This window comes from Anolis sagrei, chromosome Y, assembly GCF_037176765.1.
Source record: "Anolis sagrei isolate rAnoSag1 chromosome Y, rAnoSag1.mat, whole genome shotgun sequence".
In the NCBI taxonomy this organism is placed as follows: domain Eukaryota; kingdom Metazoa; phylum Chordata; class Lepidosauria; order Squamata; family Dactyloidae; genus Anolis; species Anolis sagrei.
In genome coordinates this window covers 21,266,954-21,283,649 of record NC_090035.1, presented here as the reverse complement: position 1 = coordinate 21,283,649, position 16,696 = coordinate 21,266,954, and the positions used below count along the sequence as shown (strand labels likewise).

The following is a 16,696-nucleotide window of genomic DNA, read 5'->3' as shown; positions in this document are numbered from 1 at the left end:
TTCGTCACTGTGATTTCCGTTTCTAGAATAAAAAAGGACACAAGCCTCTGTCAGTGGAACTCCTTCTCTCAAAGACCTTTTGCATTCACTCAGCTCCTCCTACTTTTTCTCCTTTTCCTCTTACTAGCTGCAAGTTTTTAAGCAGCATCTGTATTGGGAGGAGGGTGAAGGAGGACTGGAGAAGCACAGATTTTCATTGCTGGGTTGCAGAAGTATATTTGCAGAAGGATGTTTGCAGTAAACAGTGCAATAAAAGCTGTAAAAGGGCAAGAGTCTTACCTGTTTTGCTCGTCAGTGTTCATGGAGTCAACTTGCGTCACCTACAGCAGGCAAGGTGCTTCCAGAATCCCGTACTGTGTATGTGTAAACAGGTAAATCAGAAAGGAAGGGGGAGGCTATATTGTTATTAGTATTATTATTATTATTATTATTAGCCAGACGTATGAGTTACCCCAATGTGTTAAAAAGGCACAAGTCTGTAAATGTCACCATCAAGATAAAATTCCTATGAAAGGCAGAGGCTAATGAAAGAAAGAAAAACCTAGATGCTTTGAGTGTCCTTGTGGGGAGAAAAAAAGTCGGATATAATAGTAATAATAATAATAATAATAATAATAATAATAATAGACTCTGGCGCAAGTCAGTAAAGGTTGTCTGCGTTATTTCTGGCTCTGGCACCACATTTTCTGATTAACGAAGTAAGCAGACTGGCAGCCAGTGGAACTGATGCCCATACCTTGGGAAGTCAGACTTGGCCGTGGTAGTCCACGCTCTTGTTACATCCCGAATAGACTACTGCAACATGCTCTACATGGGGTGGTGTACAGGGAGCACATAACCCCCGTTACGTCAGCTCCACTGGCTGCCAGTCTGCTACCGGGCACAATTCAAAGTGTTGGTTTAGCCTATAAAGCCCTTAATGGTTCCGACCCAGCTTACCTGTCTGAAAGTATCTCAGTCTATGATCCACCTCAGAGGTTAAGATCATACAGGGAGGCCCTGCTCTCGGTCCCACCCTCCTCACAAGCATGACTGGTGGGGACGAGAGACAGGGTCTTCTCAGTGGTGGCCCTTTGTCTGTGGAACTCCCTTCCCAGTGAAATCAATTCAGCCCCCTCTCTCCTGACCTTCAGGAAAAAGCTTAAGATGTGGCTTTGGGACCAAGCCTTTGACCAATAAATGGAGCAGTGCAATAAATGACCACAGATTTATGGGATTGACAAAAGTAACAGCCCTGGATTATGATTTGGATTGTGTGATTTTAATTGATGTTTTAAATGTTTGGATTTTAATTGTATTTGTTTATTTTATGGATATATATGTGTATGGCATCAAATTGCTGCCTTTTGTAAGGCTGCCCCGAGTCCCATCCAGGTGAGAAGAGTGGAGTACAAATGTGGTAAATAAAATAAATAAATAAACATAAAAATAATAAATATTTTTATAATGCTGCTTTGAGTCTCCTTGTGGAGAGAAAAAGCAGGGTATTATTATTATTATTATTATTATTATTAAATACCACCTGATTTTTATAGTACAACTCCCTATATTGTTCAGCATATTCAGTGAACAGGGATGATGGTGATTGTAGTGAGGCACTATATTTGAAAAGACCTGGATGGTCACGTAAAGATTAATCATATTGAATTGCTTCTTCCTGATTAGTCAAAATAAAGGCAAAAAAATACTGTTCAATGCAGATCCACTTTTTGTCTGAACAAACTCGTGGACATTTTGGACCAGTTTCTTCGTAGAGACAGGCTGTCGGCTTTGATGTGGGAGGTCTGCAAGCGGCAGACACAGATTGGGAGTCCGGTGTTGCAGGTAGCCATTCTGGGCAGGATCGTGTGCCTGCCAGATCATTTAGCTAACAAGCTCCAAGGAGAAAACCGACCCATCTTTTTCCCCAGAACTACTTTCCGCTGCTTGGCGTGGCATTGGTCCAGGTGATGGAGAGGATTTTTGATTCACTGCGAGGTGAGCTTAAAGAACATTGGTGTGCTACACCTGGACAAACTTGAGCCCGATAGGCTGTTAGGAATTGTGGGAGTTGAAGTCCAAAACACCTGGAGGGAGGGCCCAAGTGTGCCCATGTCTATGCTACACTGACAAATGGCACTTTTTGTTGTAAGTAAAGGTACTACTACTACTACTACTACTACTACTACTACGAATAACTTTCCAGGGCTTCAGAGAGCAGAATTAATAGATCCTGTAGCTTGCAATTTCATCAATTGGTTTCGTGTTCATTCAACACCTCACATCAATGGCTTTGCTTTTCGAGCCTTGAAAAGAAATTCAAATTATTCTGCTTTGTGCAGAAACATCTCTGTCACACCAAGGATCTCAATTTTATGCCTTGTTTAGCTTTTAGCTGGCAACATAGTCGGAATTTTCAATATGGAACATTCCTGCAAAACATGTTGCTCTGACTGTTTTGTTAGTGCATGTTGTTCTTTCATTTTAGATGGCTTGGATTGCTCAATCTCCTTTGTGTCCCAGGTGCTAGGGAAAGGATGTGTGCACGGAAGAAAACGTGAGTGCCCTTTAAAACCAATGGTTAAATTTGCTTGTCTTTTCTGAGTATTTCAAAGTGGATGACTACCACATAAAATTGCCCAAGAGCTGTAACAATTGGGAAATGTTGGTAGAAAGGCAACATAGCATGTGTTTGTTTGTTTTATATTTTGCTTTGCTCCCAATTGGGATTCAAGGTGGATCCCAACAATCTTAAGTCAAAACATACAGATGTTATTTCTTGTCCTAATGCAACTCATTTATATGGCTTTGGCCTAGGTTATTTGAAGGGGTCTATCTTTTTATGAGCGTGTTAGAGCACCTTGATCATCTGCAAAGGGACTTCTCTCAATCCCACCACTCAGTCAAACCCACTTGATGGCAATGAGAGAGAGCCTATTTCAATTAACATACTTCTGCCATCAGGCACTTATTATTATTAATTGGTCACAGTAGCGCAGTGGGTTAAACCTCTAGCTGCAAGAAATCTGCTGACTGCAGGGTTAGCAGTTTGAAGCTGCAAGTCGGGATTAGCTCCTGCTGTTAGCCCTTGCTTCTGCCAACCTAGCAGTTTGAAAGCATGCAATATGAGTAGATCAGTAGATCTATCTATAAATGTGCCTGTATGCTTCAACCAGAGAAGTCAGCCATAGCAGAGCACCTGATGAACCAGCCTGGACACAGCATATTATTTGAGAACACAGAAATGCTGGACCACACCAACAACCACCATGTCAGACTACACAGAGAAGCCATTGAAATCCACAAGCATGTGGACAATTTCAACAGAAAGGAAGAGACCATGAAAATGAACAAAATCTGGCTACCAGTATTAAAAAAAACTCTAAAATTACAACAGCAAAACAGCAGAGAGGAAACAACCAAGCACATCTTAACACCTCTCAACAAAAGATTTTCCCAGGCTCAGCCAGGCCTTCAAATGCTAATGAAGGTGGTCAGTTGAAACATTCACACCTAGCTCCAGCAGAGCTCTTTGCCCCACCCCAGCCATTCCACAGATATATAAACCCATTGTCCTAATTCCAACAGACCTCACTATCTCTGAGGATGCTTGCCATAGATGCAGGTGAAACGTCAGGAGAAATGCCTCTGGAACATGGCCCTATAGCCCGAAAAAAACCCTACAAGAACCTAGTGATTCCAGCCATGAAAGCCTTCGACAATACAGGATCACTCACTGTCTGGAATTCTTGGGCCTGCAGGTGATGCTCCACTAGGAAGCCTAAGATATCCCCCAGGCGGATGGGGCTGTCGAGCCCTGGATCATCCAAGAGAAGCTCGCACTGCCTTGCTGCCTCCTTGGGGTCTTCAGAGTAAAGCCTATAAAAGGAAACCATATCAGATCTTCTAATCCAGGGGTCCTCAAACTATGGCCCGGGGGCCGGATACGGCTCTCCAAGGTCATTTACCCGGCCCTCACTCAGGGTCAACCTAAGTCTGAAACACAACAACAATAATTGAAAGCACACAACAATAATTCTATCTCATCAGCCAAAAGCAGGCCCACACTTCCTATTGAAATACAAATAAGTTTATATTTGTTAAAATTGCTCTTCATTTTAATTATTTTATTGTTTTTGTGTGTTTTTTTTAAGATGAATATGTGCTGTGTGCATAGGAATTCATTCATTTTTTTTCCAAATTATAATCTGGCCCTCCAACAGTTTGAGGGACTGTACCTGGCCCTCTGTTTAAAACGTTTGAGGACCCCAATTCTAATCCAACAAGAACAGGGGCTCCATTTTATTCTTTGAAGAAATCTGAATAGCTCTGACTCCCCCGACCACAAAGAATATTTAATGATGATCAGGGAGGTGCAAGTTGTGGTACAATAGCAGTGTTGTCTCACTGGAGTTGCAACCTCTTTCAAAGAGAGGCCTCTTAAATCCCAGGATGCTTCCAGGAAGGGCAGAAATATATGCCTCAATATATCCAAGTCTTCCCTGCTTTCTCTCACCTCCGGGCCTGAATGAACTTTTTCACCAGGGCCATCTTGCTGTGTAAGAAGGCAAGCTTGCTCTCCTGCTCAACTGGGCTGCGCGTCTTTGCCTTCGACAGGCACTTGTATGCTTCCGTCAGAGCTCCCAGGGCCTTCTCGTAATTTTGGTACTCATCCACTTCCACCTGGAGGGAAAGAAGGTGTGTTCTGCTTGTGTGATCCCATGCTCATCTACAATCCTCGACCTAAGGAGCATCTGCCTACCTGAGCATAAGCATCATAAAAACCAGCCAGGAGGTCAAGAGCTCTCCCTTTGGTATAAAAACTGATGATGTTCCTCATAATCTCTGGGTCCTTGCGCCAGTCCAATGACTGGAGGTAGTTTGCAGCCATGATGTAAATCTCCCTCTGCCTGGAGACGCCGGCAAAGAATACAATTTTTTCTGTGTCACCCGATTTTAAGAGAGCTCTCATTGCCTGGAAACAAAGGAAGAGAGCTGGTCACTACAGAGCAAGAAAAACAGTGGAAAACCAGAAAGAGATGGAGAAGAAAGAGAGAAAATGGCAGTTTCATGCAAATTGCTTCAGTCCCTCTTCCAAAAAAAGAAAGTTTCCAGTCACCAAACTTTAAAGCTGCTGACAAACACTATGCAGGATATTGAGAGCTTCATTTTTGATCACTAATTGGCTGAACAAGTTTAAAAACCCACAGGAGGAGCAATGACATATGCCCTGCATCCCAATCCTAGAAGTTGACAAGTTATAGCATCCTGTACTGCTTGCACCTTCCAAGCTTGCCTCAATGACAACTCTGTCTAGACTGCATTCCAGAAAATATATGACCACATGGACTATAGGGGTATATCCACTGTTTGCCGCTAAGGAATCAGAAACACATTCAGCTCATATGTCCCTCTTGTAAGTTATTCAGAAATACAGAGATAATCACTGCAAGAGTAACAATCATATGGCCTGCTATGTTTGATTCAGAAGAGCTCTTCATTTTCTCATTTGCTTTAACTATCAACAGAGTTTCAAGAGCTCTTCACTAACTCATTGTATCCCCAAAGGCAGTCTAGCCAATGGCACAAGGCCTAGAATTTGAAGAGATCCTCAACATCAGCCCAACATCATTCATAGTATTATAAAATACAGCCCTCTTAGTATTGCTTGTACTTATTCTAATTTCATCCATTGCATATAATTATTATAATATACTTATTATTCTTCCATCATCTTTCCTGCTCACTTGGTGGTTTGAATCTGCGAAGCTAATAAATGGTGTCCACGCCTTATCATGTAGATCTTTTTTTGGGGGCAATGCTCGCCACGTGAAACTTACTTTCAACTTGTTTCGTGCCTGGGTATATTTCTTGGTGGCCATGTGGTAATTGCCCTGCCACATACAGCAGTCGACAATCTGCTCCAGGAGCGCCCACCAGGAATCTTCGGGAATCTCCTTGGAATCCTTTGAAATAGTCATTTTTTTCAGCCATTTCCTCTGTGATGGTCAGGTTCTGTGCCAGGCAAAGCTGCAAAGCATCCTGGTACTATGGGGAGGGGGGAGGGGATAGAGAACAAGTAAATTCCAATGAGCGAAACAGTCTTCATATTGATGGAATGGGCTGCAGATGGGTCAAACTTGTGTCCCTCTAGATGTTTGGGCCTCCAACTCCCAGAAGCCTTAGACAAGCTAGTCCAATAACAAGGAATTCTGGGAGCTGAAAACACCTGGAGGGCCACACATTTGACCCTGCTGGAGTAGGGAGAAGTAGGAAGAAGCATGGAAGCATGGAAGCACAATTTATTGTGAAAGGGCTCTTTCTATCATTGAAGCCGATCTTATCTGTCGTGTGTCCTGAATTACTGCTTAGGAACAAACTAGGAGGCAGAAGAGGAGCCTTGCTTTCAAGCCAATATGAGCTTCATTTTGTTCCAAAACACAAAGAAGGCACCAAAGGACTCAAGAGTCAATGAGAAAGGGACAAGAATAGCTTTCAGGTGAGCATAATGTACACAGAGATTATGAGTAATCTCCCTCTCTGCCCTTCCATCCCAGGGATGCTACCAAATTTAACATTTTCAGAAACAATGTATGATGTGTACTAACACCTGAATGAAGCAGAGCAGCAGGAAAATTATAAGTTGCTTACCTGTAACTGAAGTTTCCTGAGTAGTCACCTGTGAATTCGTACATTTGATATCTCTGCGCCTGCACAGTACAACTTACGGAACCTTCTAGAAGTAAAAGAATACTTAAGCCCTCAGCTAGGCCCGCCCATTCCCCCCCCCCCCCCGAGTATAAATAGCCCATGGGCAGGACTAGCCAACAGTTCTCTTCTGCCGCAAAGCAGCTGGAAGGCGTGGCATGATACTCGAGGGGAGGACGGGCGGGCATGTACAAATTCACAGGTGACTACTCAGGAAACTACAGTTACAGGTAAGCAACTTATAATTTCCTGTCGTAGTCACTGTGAATTGTACATTTGATAGATTAGCGAGCTATACACAACGGCTGGCGGGATCATGTCACCGCCGAGGAAAGCACCGCTCTACCAAACTCCATATCCCTATCAGAAGCTGCATCCACTTTATAATGTGACACAAAAGTCAGCAGGGATGTCCAAATAGCCGCCCGGCAAATAGCCTCGAGCGACATGCCTTTTAAAAAGGCCGTTGACGTAGCTATCGATCTAGTAGAGTGGCCTCTGATCTGTGATGGTAATTCCTTACCCACCAGGCGGTAACATAAACGGATAACAGAAATTATCCAAGAGGAAAACCTCTGGAACGAAACAGGGAGGCCTAACATATCCTTTCGATAATTGATGAACAATCTAGGAGTCTTCCTAACCGATGCTGTCCTGTCTACATAGAATGCAAGCGCCCTGCGCATATCCAATAAGTGCAGAGAGCGCTCAACAGGTGTAGATGGATTCTGAAAAAACCCAGGTAACACAAGTTCCTGAGACATGTGGAACCGAGAGGAGACCTTAGGTAAAAAGGCTAGGTCGGTTCGTAAAACTGCCCTATCCCTATGAAACTTAAGATAGGGGGGATCCACTCGTAGAGCGCAAAGCTCACTAGAACGCCTGGCTGATGTTATTGCCACCAGAAAGGCAGTTTTCCATGATAAGAAGGACAGATCAATCCTAGCTAAAGGCTCGAAAGGAGGTTTAGAAAGACACGATAACACTAATTCTAAACTCCACTGCGGGGCAATAGGGGCCACTGAAGGTCTAATATTAGCAAAACCTCTCAAGAACGTTTTAACCAATGGGTTGGTAAAACATGACGGCAGTCCGGACTTCCGCCTAAACCATGAAATGGCAGCTAAGTAGCACTTCAATGAAGAATACGATAACCCTGAGTCCGACAGAGACACCGAGAAGTCTAAAACAACAGGAGTCGGAGCATTAACTGGGTCAAGTCTTCTGAGACGGGTGAATGAGTTGAACTTCGACCATTTGTATAGGTAAGAGCGTCTTGTCGAAGGTCTATGTGCAGCTTCAATGATCGCTCGCACAGGAGAGGACAGAGTATTAAACGGAACTAGCGAAGAGGATTGATTCTCCATTCTGTCAGTCTCAGCTTGTACACTTCCGGGTATAAAACCTGGTCCCCCTGTGACGTTAGAAGATCCACTCTGTCCGGGAGTCGAACGAACACCCCCTTCGCCATCAGCTGCAGTCGAGGCCACCATGGCGTTATCAAAATGCACCATGCACCCTCTCTTTGGATCTTGGCCACCACCCTCAGGAGGGGGAAGAATGGGAAGGCGTACGAGGGGTGGATCGACCAGTCCTGTAAGAAGGCGTCCCCAGACAGCCTGTCTCGGTCGAGGCTCGAGCTCGAGCGCAAAACAGGGCACACTTTGCATTGGCCTGAGTCGCAAACGGATCCACCTCTGGAGTGCCCCATGCCCGGAAGAGCCGTAAGGTCTCCCACTGGTTGAGCAACCATTCGTGGTGCGTCAACGGGCTCCTGCTGAGGGAATCTGCCAGTAGGTTCTGTTCCCCTGGGAGATGTGTTACCAGGAGATGTATGCCCCAGTCCAGACACCAGTCCCAAATTTGAATGGTCAGGTTCAGTAGAGGAAGGGAGTGAGTGCCTCCCTGCTTGTTGAGATAGTACATCACCGTGGTGTTGTCGGTGAGAATTTGCACTATTTGTCCTCTTACGACCCTTTCGAATTATTACTATTATTTATTATTAACTTTATTTGTACCCCGCTAGCATCTCCCGAAGGACTCGATGCGGCTTACATGGGCCGAAGCCTCAAAACACAATACAATAGAAAACATAACACAACAATAAACAAAGCAAATCAAAACAATTAAGCAAAATAACAACAATGATAATACATCAATACATCAAGACACTATTAAAACTGGTTCGGCCGGCGCAATGGGGTACAGGGTTAAAAGTGCTGAGATGGCAGGAGGAACGTAGGATTAAAAGTGCGGTGTGCAGCAACATTGGTTGTGCTAAAGTGCTTCTAGGACTTGGGATGGGGGGTTCCTAATCTCGAATGACATGAGAGCTTTTTGCACTGCGAGTAGCTCCAGCAGATTTATGTGAAGTGTTTTCTTCTCCTACCCAAATGCCTTGGGCGACGAGACCTTGTGTATGAGCCCCCCCGCCCATAAGAGAGGAATCTGTAGTAATCACTCGAGCAGGGAGGGGCGGATGAAAGGGGAGTCCCGCCTTCACCCATAGTGCATCCTGCCAACACCGGAGGGACCAGCGAACATCTGGAGGTAGTGTGAGCCGGACAGAAGGGTTGTCCATAATAGGGTTGAATGTTGAGACAAACCACGATTGGAGTGGCCGCATGCGTAACCTGGCATATGGTGTTACAGCCGTTGTGCCCCAGCAGGACCTGCACCTGCTTGGCTGTCACAAAGGGGGAGGCTATGGTCTGAAGCACCAGCTCTCTCAGGTTGGTGAAACGGTCCGCCGGGAGGAATGCTCTCTGAGCGACAGAATCCAGCATTGTACCAATGAAGCAGATCCTCTGAGAAGGGGACAGGGATGACTTGTCGATCATAGAATCATAGAATCAAAGAGTTGGAAGAGACCTCATGGGCCATCCAGTCCAACCCCCTGCCAAGAAGCAGGAATATTGCATTCAAATCACCCCTGACAAATGGCCATCCAGCCTCTGCTTAAAAGCTTCCAAAGAAGGAGCCTCCACCACACTCCGGGGCAGAGAGTTCCACTGCTGAACGGCTCTCACAGTCAGGAAGTTCTTCCTAATGTTCAGATGGAATCTCCTCTCTTGTAGTTTGAAGCCATTGTTCCGCGTCCTAGTCTCCAAGGAAGCAGAAAACAAGCTTGCTCCCTCCTCCCTGTGGCTTCCTCTCACATATTTATACATGGCTATCATATCTCCTCTCAGCCTTCTCTTCTTCAGGCTAAACATGCCCAGTTCCCTAAGCCGCTCCTCATAGGGCTTGTTCTCCAGACCCTTGATCATTTTAGTCGCCCTCCTCTGGACACATTCCAGCTTGTCAATATCTCTCTTGAATTGTGGTGCCCAGAATTGGACACAATATTCCAGATGTGGTCTAACCAAAGCAGAATAGAGGGGTAGCATTACTTCCTTAGATCTAGACACTATGCTCCTATTGATGCAGGCCAAAATCCCATTGGCTTTTTTTGCCGCCACATCACATTGTTGGCTCATGTTTAACTTGTTGTCCACGAGGACTCCAAGATCTTTTTCACACGTACTGCTCTCGAGCCAGGCGTCCCCCATTCTGTATCTTTGCATTTCATTTTTTCTGCCAAAGTGGAGTATCTTGCATTTGTCACTGTTGAACTTCATTTTGTTAGTTTTGGCCCATCTCTCTAATCTGTCAAGATCGTTTTGAATTCTGCTCCTGTCCTCTGGACTATTGGCTATCCCTCCCAATTTGGTGTCGTCTGCAAACTTGATGATCATGCCTTCTAGCCCTTCATCTAAGTCATTAATAAAGATGTTGAACAGGACCGGGCCCAGGACGGAACCCTGCGGCACTCCGCTCGTCACTTCTTTCCAAGATGAAGAGGAAGCATTAGTGAGCACTCTCTGTGTTCGTCCACTTAACCAATTACAGATCCACCTCACCGTAGTTTTGCCTAGCCCACATTGGACTAGTTTCCTTGCCAGAAGGTCATGGGGGACCTTGTCGAAGGCCTTACTGAAATCCAGGTACGCTACATCCACGGCATTCCCCGCATCTACCCAGCTTGTAGCTCTATCGAAGAAAGAGATCAGATTAGTCTGGCATGACTTGTTTTTGATAAATCCATGTTGACTGTTAGCGATGACTGCATTTGTTTCTAAGTGTTTGCAGACCGCTTCCTTGACAATCTTTTCCAGAATCTTGCCCGGTATCGACGTGAGGCTGACCGGACGGTAGTTGTTTGGGTCATCCTTTTTTCCCTTCTTGAAGATTGGGACCACATTGGCCCTCCTCCAATCTGCTGGAACTTCTCCCGTTCTCCAAGAACTCTCAAAGATGGTTGCCAATGGTTCTGAAATGACTTCCGCTAGTTCCTTCAATACTCTGGGGTGTAGTTGATCTGGCCCTGGGGACTTGATGTTCTCTATGAGTCCGAGAGACTGGAGAAGGGACAGAACAGAAGAAATTTGGGTTTGAAGCTGGTCCCATGACCTTGAAACGATCCACCAATCGTCAATGTAAGGGTACACCGTCACCCCCCTTGTGCGTAAGTGGGCTGCCACCACGGACATACATTTCGTAAACACCCGGGGGGCTGTGGACAGCCCGAAAGGAAGGACGTTGAAACAATATGTCTGGTTGCCCACCATAAAGGCGAGGAACCTACGGTGATGATGGGCAATTGACAAATGGAAGTATGCGTCTTTTAGGTCAATAGTGGCGAACCACACGCCCTCAACAACAATGGCAGAATGGAGGAAAGAGTGACCATCCTAAACTTCTTCGGTCGTATATATTTATTCAGGTGTCGGAGATCAAGGATGCCTCAACAACAATGGCAGAATGGAGGAAAGGGTGACCATCCTAAACTTCTTCGGTTGTATATATTTATTCAGGTGTCGGAGATCAAGGATGGGGCGTAACCCGCCCCCACGTTTAGTAACCAGGAAGTAACGAGAAAAGAAACAGTAAGAAAACATGGAAGGGTCCAACGGGGGCATTGCCTCTTTATTAAGTAACATCTCAACTTCAACCAGCAAGGGTCCAGACGGCAACGTACGTCGGACATGGTCCACTCTTGGTTGGTCACAGAACTCAATCATATACCCCTAGGCAACAATGGAGAGTACCCATCTATCGGTGGTAATGCTGGCCCAAGCTTGGTAGAAACGGGCTAGCCTGTCTCCGAACTGAGGAAAAACCACAGGAACACAACTTCGAGCAACGAGAATTGAAATAGCTGCAACAGGCAGCGATACCTCGAACACCTCGTGAGTAAAACCTGTGGTAGGCACGTCAAAGACGCTTCTTGCCCCCCCCCCCCCGGGTCTTGGATTTATTCCCAAAGGCCTGATTATGGGGCTTCGGGAAATAAGGGCTCCTTCGTCCCCCTTGGAACCTTGAGGAGTTATTATTTCTATTCCTAAAAGGACCTCCATAAGAGTTCCCATAGTTTCTGCGGAATCCCGAAGAGGGAAGGTTCCATCTTTGGCGCTGTTGGGGGCATGGCTGCCATGCATAACCAAATTTACCCACTGCCTGCCTCACGTCCTGCTTTTGTTTCAGCCTTTCATCTGTCTGCGGTTTAAGGGGTCCCTCCTCATGAAAGGGTAGGTCCTCTGCAATGGCCTTCCCTTCCTCAGATAAGTTGGAAGCACGCAGCCATGCATGCCTCCTAATAGAGGTCGCGGTGGAGAATAAGTTGCCAGCGGCCTCGGCCAGGTGCTTGGCAAAATCTTTCTGCATCTTAGATAGAGCCAGTGCCTCTGCCTGCAGTGCCCTAGGGAACCGCTGATGGTCAGGCAGCAAAATATCAATGTATGGCAGGATTTTTCCCCAGAGGAAAGTCTGGTATCCACTGGCATAGTGAGCCATCCTCGTGAATAACCCAGCAGCAAAATGGGTCTTTTCCCCAAAGGTGTTGATTTTCTTGTCCTCTCTATCAGGAGGGGCGGTCAGCGAATTTTTGGGGCGTTTGGTCTTTGCCACCTCTGCCACCACGGTGTTTGGTTTGGGTGGCACCACAACCCACTTTACAGATGATACATCAATTTTATATAGCAAATCTAGACGATGTGGGATTGCAGGGACCAGGGAGGGGGACATATCAGACACCTTGGCTAGCTTTAACAGGTATGGCAGCACAAGTAAAGGAGAGGCTGGGGTTATGACCTGCTCCTCCGAAGGGAACATGGGGTCCTCCACGTGCTCAGGGGGTTTGGGGGCGGGAATATTTATTTATTTATTTCATTTACTTATACCCCGCCCTTCTCACCCCGGGGGGGGACTCAGGGCGGCTTACAGTGGGGGCACAATTAGATGCCCAAGACAATTCACAGCAATACAGATAAAAACAATTACAACAATTAATTAAAAACATCAATACATAATAAAATCATAAACAATCTCATGCTCAGGTTCAGAGTCCATATATCCATCCATTCCATTAGTCCTTGTCTATCATCAGATCATTCAGTCAGCTTTCAGAATTACCAAAGGCTTGATCCCAGATCCAGGTCTTGAGTCTTTTCCTAAACACCAAGAGGGAAGATGCCGATCTGATCTCCCCGGGGAGTGAGTTCCACAGGTGAGGGGCCACTGGTCCCTCAATGACTCAGGCTGCCTGCATTCGAAGTAACCTGTCTGGGGACAATCCCACCATACTGACTACTTCTAGCACCTAATTGCAAGGTGACTCTACCCCTATGGGACCGTCAGGGGGCCTTTTGCCTGAGGGTTCTGTACAGGGCACTGCGGGGGGGGGGGGGGGGGGGAGAGCTCTGATTCTGATCAGGAACCCCCTGATGCTGCTCAAAAGGGAGAGGGCGAGAACACCACGTTCATCCATCCCGCTGATATTAATAAATTTGGGGCATTAATCGACAGAATGATTAAGGCCTTAGAGATCCGTATTTGTCCGAACGGATCTCTCTCTACGTCCCACCTCGAAGCTTAAGATCTTCTGGGGAGGCCCTGTTCTCGACCCCGCCAGTGTCACAAGTGAGGCTGGCGGGGACAAGGAGCAGGGCTCCTCGTCCCCGCCAGCCTCACTTGTGACAGTGGCGGGGTCGAGAGCAGGGCCTCCCCAGAAGATCTTAAGCTTCGAGGTGGGACGTAGAGAGAGATCCGTTCGGACAAATACGGATCTCTAAGGCCTTAATCATTCTGTCGATTAATGCCCCAAATTTATTAATATCAGCGGGATGGATGAACGTGGTGTTCTCGCCCTCTCCCTTTTGAGCAGCATCAGGGGGTTCCTGATCAGAATCAGAGCTCTCCCCCCCCCCCCGCAGTGCCCTGTACAGAACCCTCAGGCAAAAGGCCCCCTGACGGTCCCATAGGGGTAGAGTCACCTTGCAATTAGGTGCTAGAAGTAGTCAGTATGGTGGGATTGTCCCCAGACAGGTTACTTCGAATGCAGGCAGCCTGAGTCATTGAGGGACCAACCGAGGTCAACACAGAGGTAGGGTTACCCATGTTCATAGCAGTAGAGTTCAGCGCACATGGAGGGCCACACAAGGACCCCCCTCCTGGGGCATTCTGAGAAGATGTGGAGGGCCTGTCACTCAAAGTTGGGGGAGAGGCAGGAGGAACAGCTAGGGTCCCTGTTGTTGATGTCGCTGGAAAAGCAGTTAAGGGCACGGTCGGTAGCGGGGCCTGCACAAAGAGCAACTGGCCCGAAGGGCCCATCTGTCAAAAGCCTGGGCAGGGAGGGGGAGCCAGAGGCACGCGGAGCCGCCGGGAGGATCTTGTTGTCCTAGAACGCCTGCTCCATCCCAAGGTTGAGGAGGAGGAGGATGAGGAGGAGGAGAAAGCGGAGGAGGAGGATCGGGTGCGTCTCGATGCCGGCCGGCGTCGGCGGTGATGCGATCTTCCACTCCTTCAGAAGGGCCACCTTGAGCGCCTCGGCCTCCTGCTGCGCTGATTCAGAGGGCACTGCGGCCAGGGTTGGGCCGGAGAGGCCGGTACCAAGGCGGGGGGAGCTCCTCCAGTCACGAGCACTCCTCCTTCGTGGCCGTCTCCCTCCTGCGGCGCGCCCGCAGCATCGCCAACTTCCGCGTTACCGTCCCCCGATGGAGGCGGGGTGGCGGTTGCTCCCTCATTTGGGAGGATCGGCATCGGCGAGGGATGCATCGGCAGGCAGGGGCGCCGCACTTGCCACGATCAGTGGCTTCGGAGAGTCCCGAACCCACTGCAGGGGCGGGGGCAAGAAAAGAGGCAACGCCGCAGTGGGCGACATCAGGCAGGAACTCGCGGGCAGGGGGGTGGAAGTTGAGGGGCTGCCAACGATCTATCTTCCTGCAGGGGCAGCATCGCCGCAGCCTGGATGTTCGGAGCCGCCAGGGATACATTGGCGTGATGGCTGTCAAGAGCTCCTCCAGCTCTTTCCTCAGGAGTTTTCTTCTGAGTAGAGGCTTGGCGGCCATCTTGCGTCTCGCAATTTTTAGACTTTTTGGCCTTCTTTTTGGCTGGGACGATGGAGGAGGCCGAGAGAGGTAAGCTTGGGCGCTCCGTGGGTAGCCCTGGGGTGGGGGGCGGCAGGAGGGCCCTCTCATAGAGCGCCGCTCGGAGCCTGGAGACCCGATTTTTTCTAGTCTGTGGCGTAAATGAAAGGCATATGGCACAGGATTGGGTCAGGTGGGCCTCTCCAAGGCAAGTGAGGCAAAGGGAGTGCCCATCGGTGTCCGGGAGGATATTAGGGCACTTGGAGCACTTTTTAAAGGATGTGGTAGCCAGAGTCAAGGGATGTAGAATAAGGGTGGTCAAAATCAGTCCAGAGTCAAAATACCTCAAAATCAGTCCAGATCGAATCAAAGCAAGAGGGCTAAGCAAAGAATCATCAAATACACAGTCCAAGTCGAAAAACCAAAGCAATCGGATGGATGAGAGAAACGCAAAGTCTTCTCCATTTTTTCCTCTTAATGTTCTGTTATTACATTACAATGCCCCTTTTTGCAGGATTCCCCTTCCAGCTAAAAATTTTAAATGGAAAATGCTACTCTTGGAAGCTTCAAGAAGTGACAATACCCTTCCGAGGCAAAGGATAGGGCATTGGCTTAATTTCTCTGTGCATGTTTTTTAGGGAAAATGCCACTCATAACCTTTTTTGAAAAAGAAAAATGATGTCACATCCTTTTGGCAAATGTGAATCTCCATGAACATCTGGAGTCCACTTTTTGAAAACCAGGAGTCAAAGAAAGGCATGGCCTTGTTAGAAAAAAGTAATGTTCACAAGCATTCATGCAATGGCGCACGGGTAACTCAGCTGTTAAACTGATAAACCATGTCTTCAAACTGCCAAGAACAAAGACATGCCACTGCACAAAAAAAAATCAATATAGGTTCTTGTGGGTTTTTTCGGGCTATAGGGCCATGTTCTAGAGGCATTTCTCCTGATGTTTCACCTGCATCTATGGCAAGCATCCTCAGAGGTAGTGAAGTCTGTTGGAATTAGGACAATGGGTTTATATATCTGTGGAATGGCTGGGGTGGGGCAAAGAGCTCTTCTTTGCTGGAGCTAGGTGTGAATGTTTCAACTGACCACCTTCATTAGCATTTGAAGGCCTGGCTGAGCCTGGGAAAATCTTTTGTTGAGAGGTGTTAAGATGTGCTTGGTTGTTTCCTCTCTGCTGTTTTACTGTTGTAATTTTAGAGTTTTTTTTAATACTGGTAGCCAGATTTTGTTCATTTTCATGGTCTCTTCCTTTCTGTTGAAATTGTCCACATGCTTGTGGATTTCAATGGCTTCTCTGTGTAGTCTGACGTGGTGGTTGTTGGTGTGGTCCAGCATTTCTGTGTTCTCAAATAATATGCTGTGTCCAGGCTGGTTCATCAGGTGCTCTGCTATGGCTGACTTCTCTGGTTGAAGCATACAGGCACATTTATAGATAGATGTAGTTTCTCTGTGTTGAGAACACAGGGAATCATTCTTAATCAATAGTCCATAGTCCAAAATCTTTAAGTATAAATCTTATGAAAGTCCAAAATGTATAATAATACTCTCTACTTCTCAAAGCAAACATAGAGTAAACCATTCCTGCATAAGTCC

General features: G+C 47.0%; 1 pseudogene; it reads right to left on the bottom strand.

Moving 5' to 3' along the window:
• Nucleotides 1–361: 361 nt before the first annotated feature.
• LOC137095302 (intraflagellar transport protein 140 homolog) overlaps nucleotides 362–16,696 on the bottom strand; it is a 40,958-nt pseudogene continuing 24,623 nt past the window's right edge.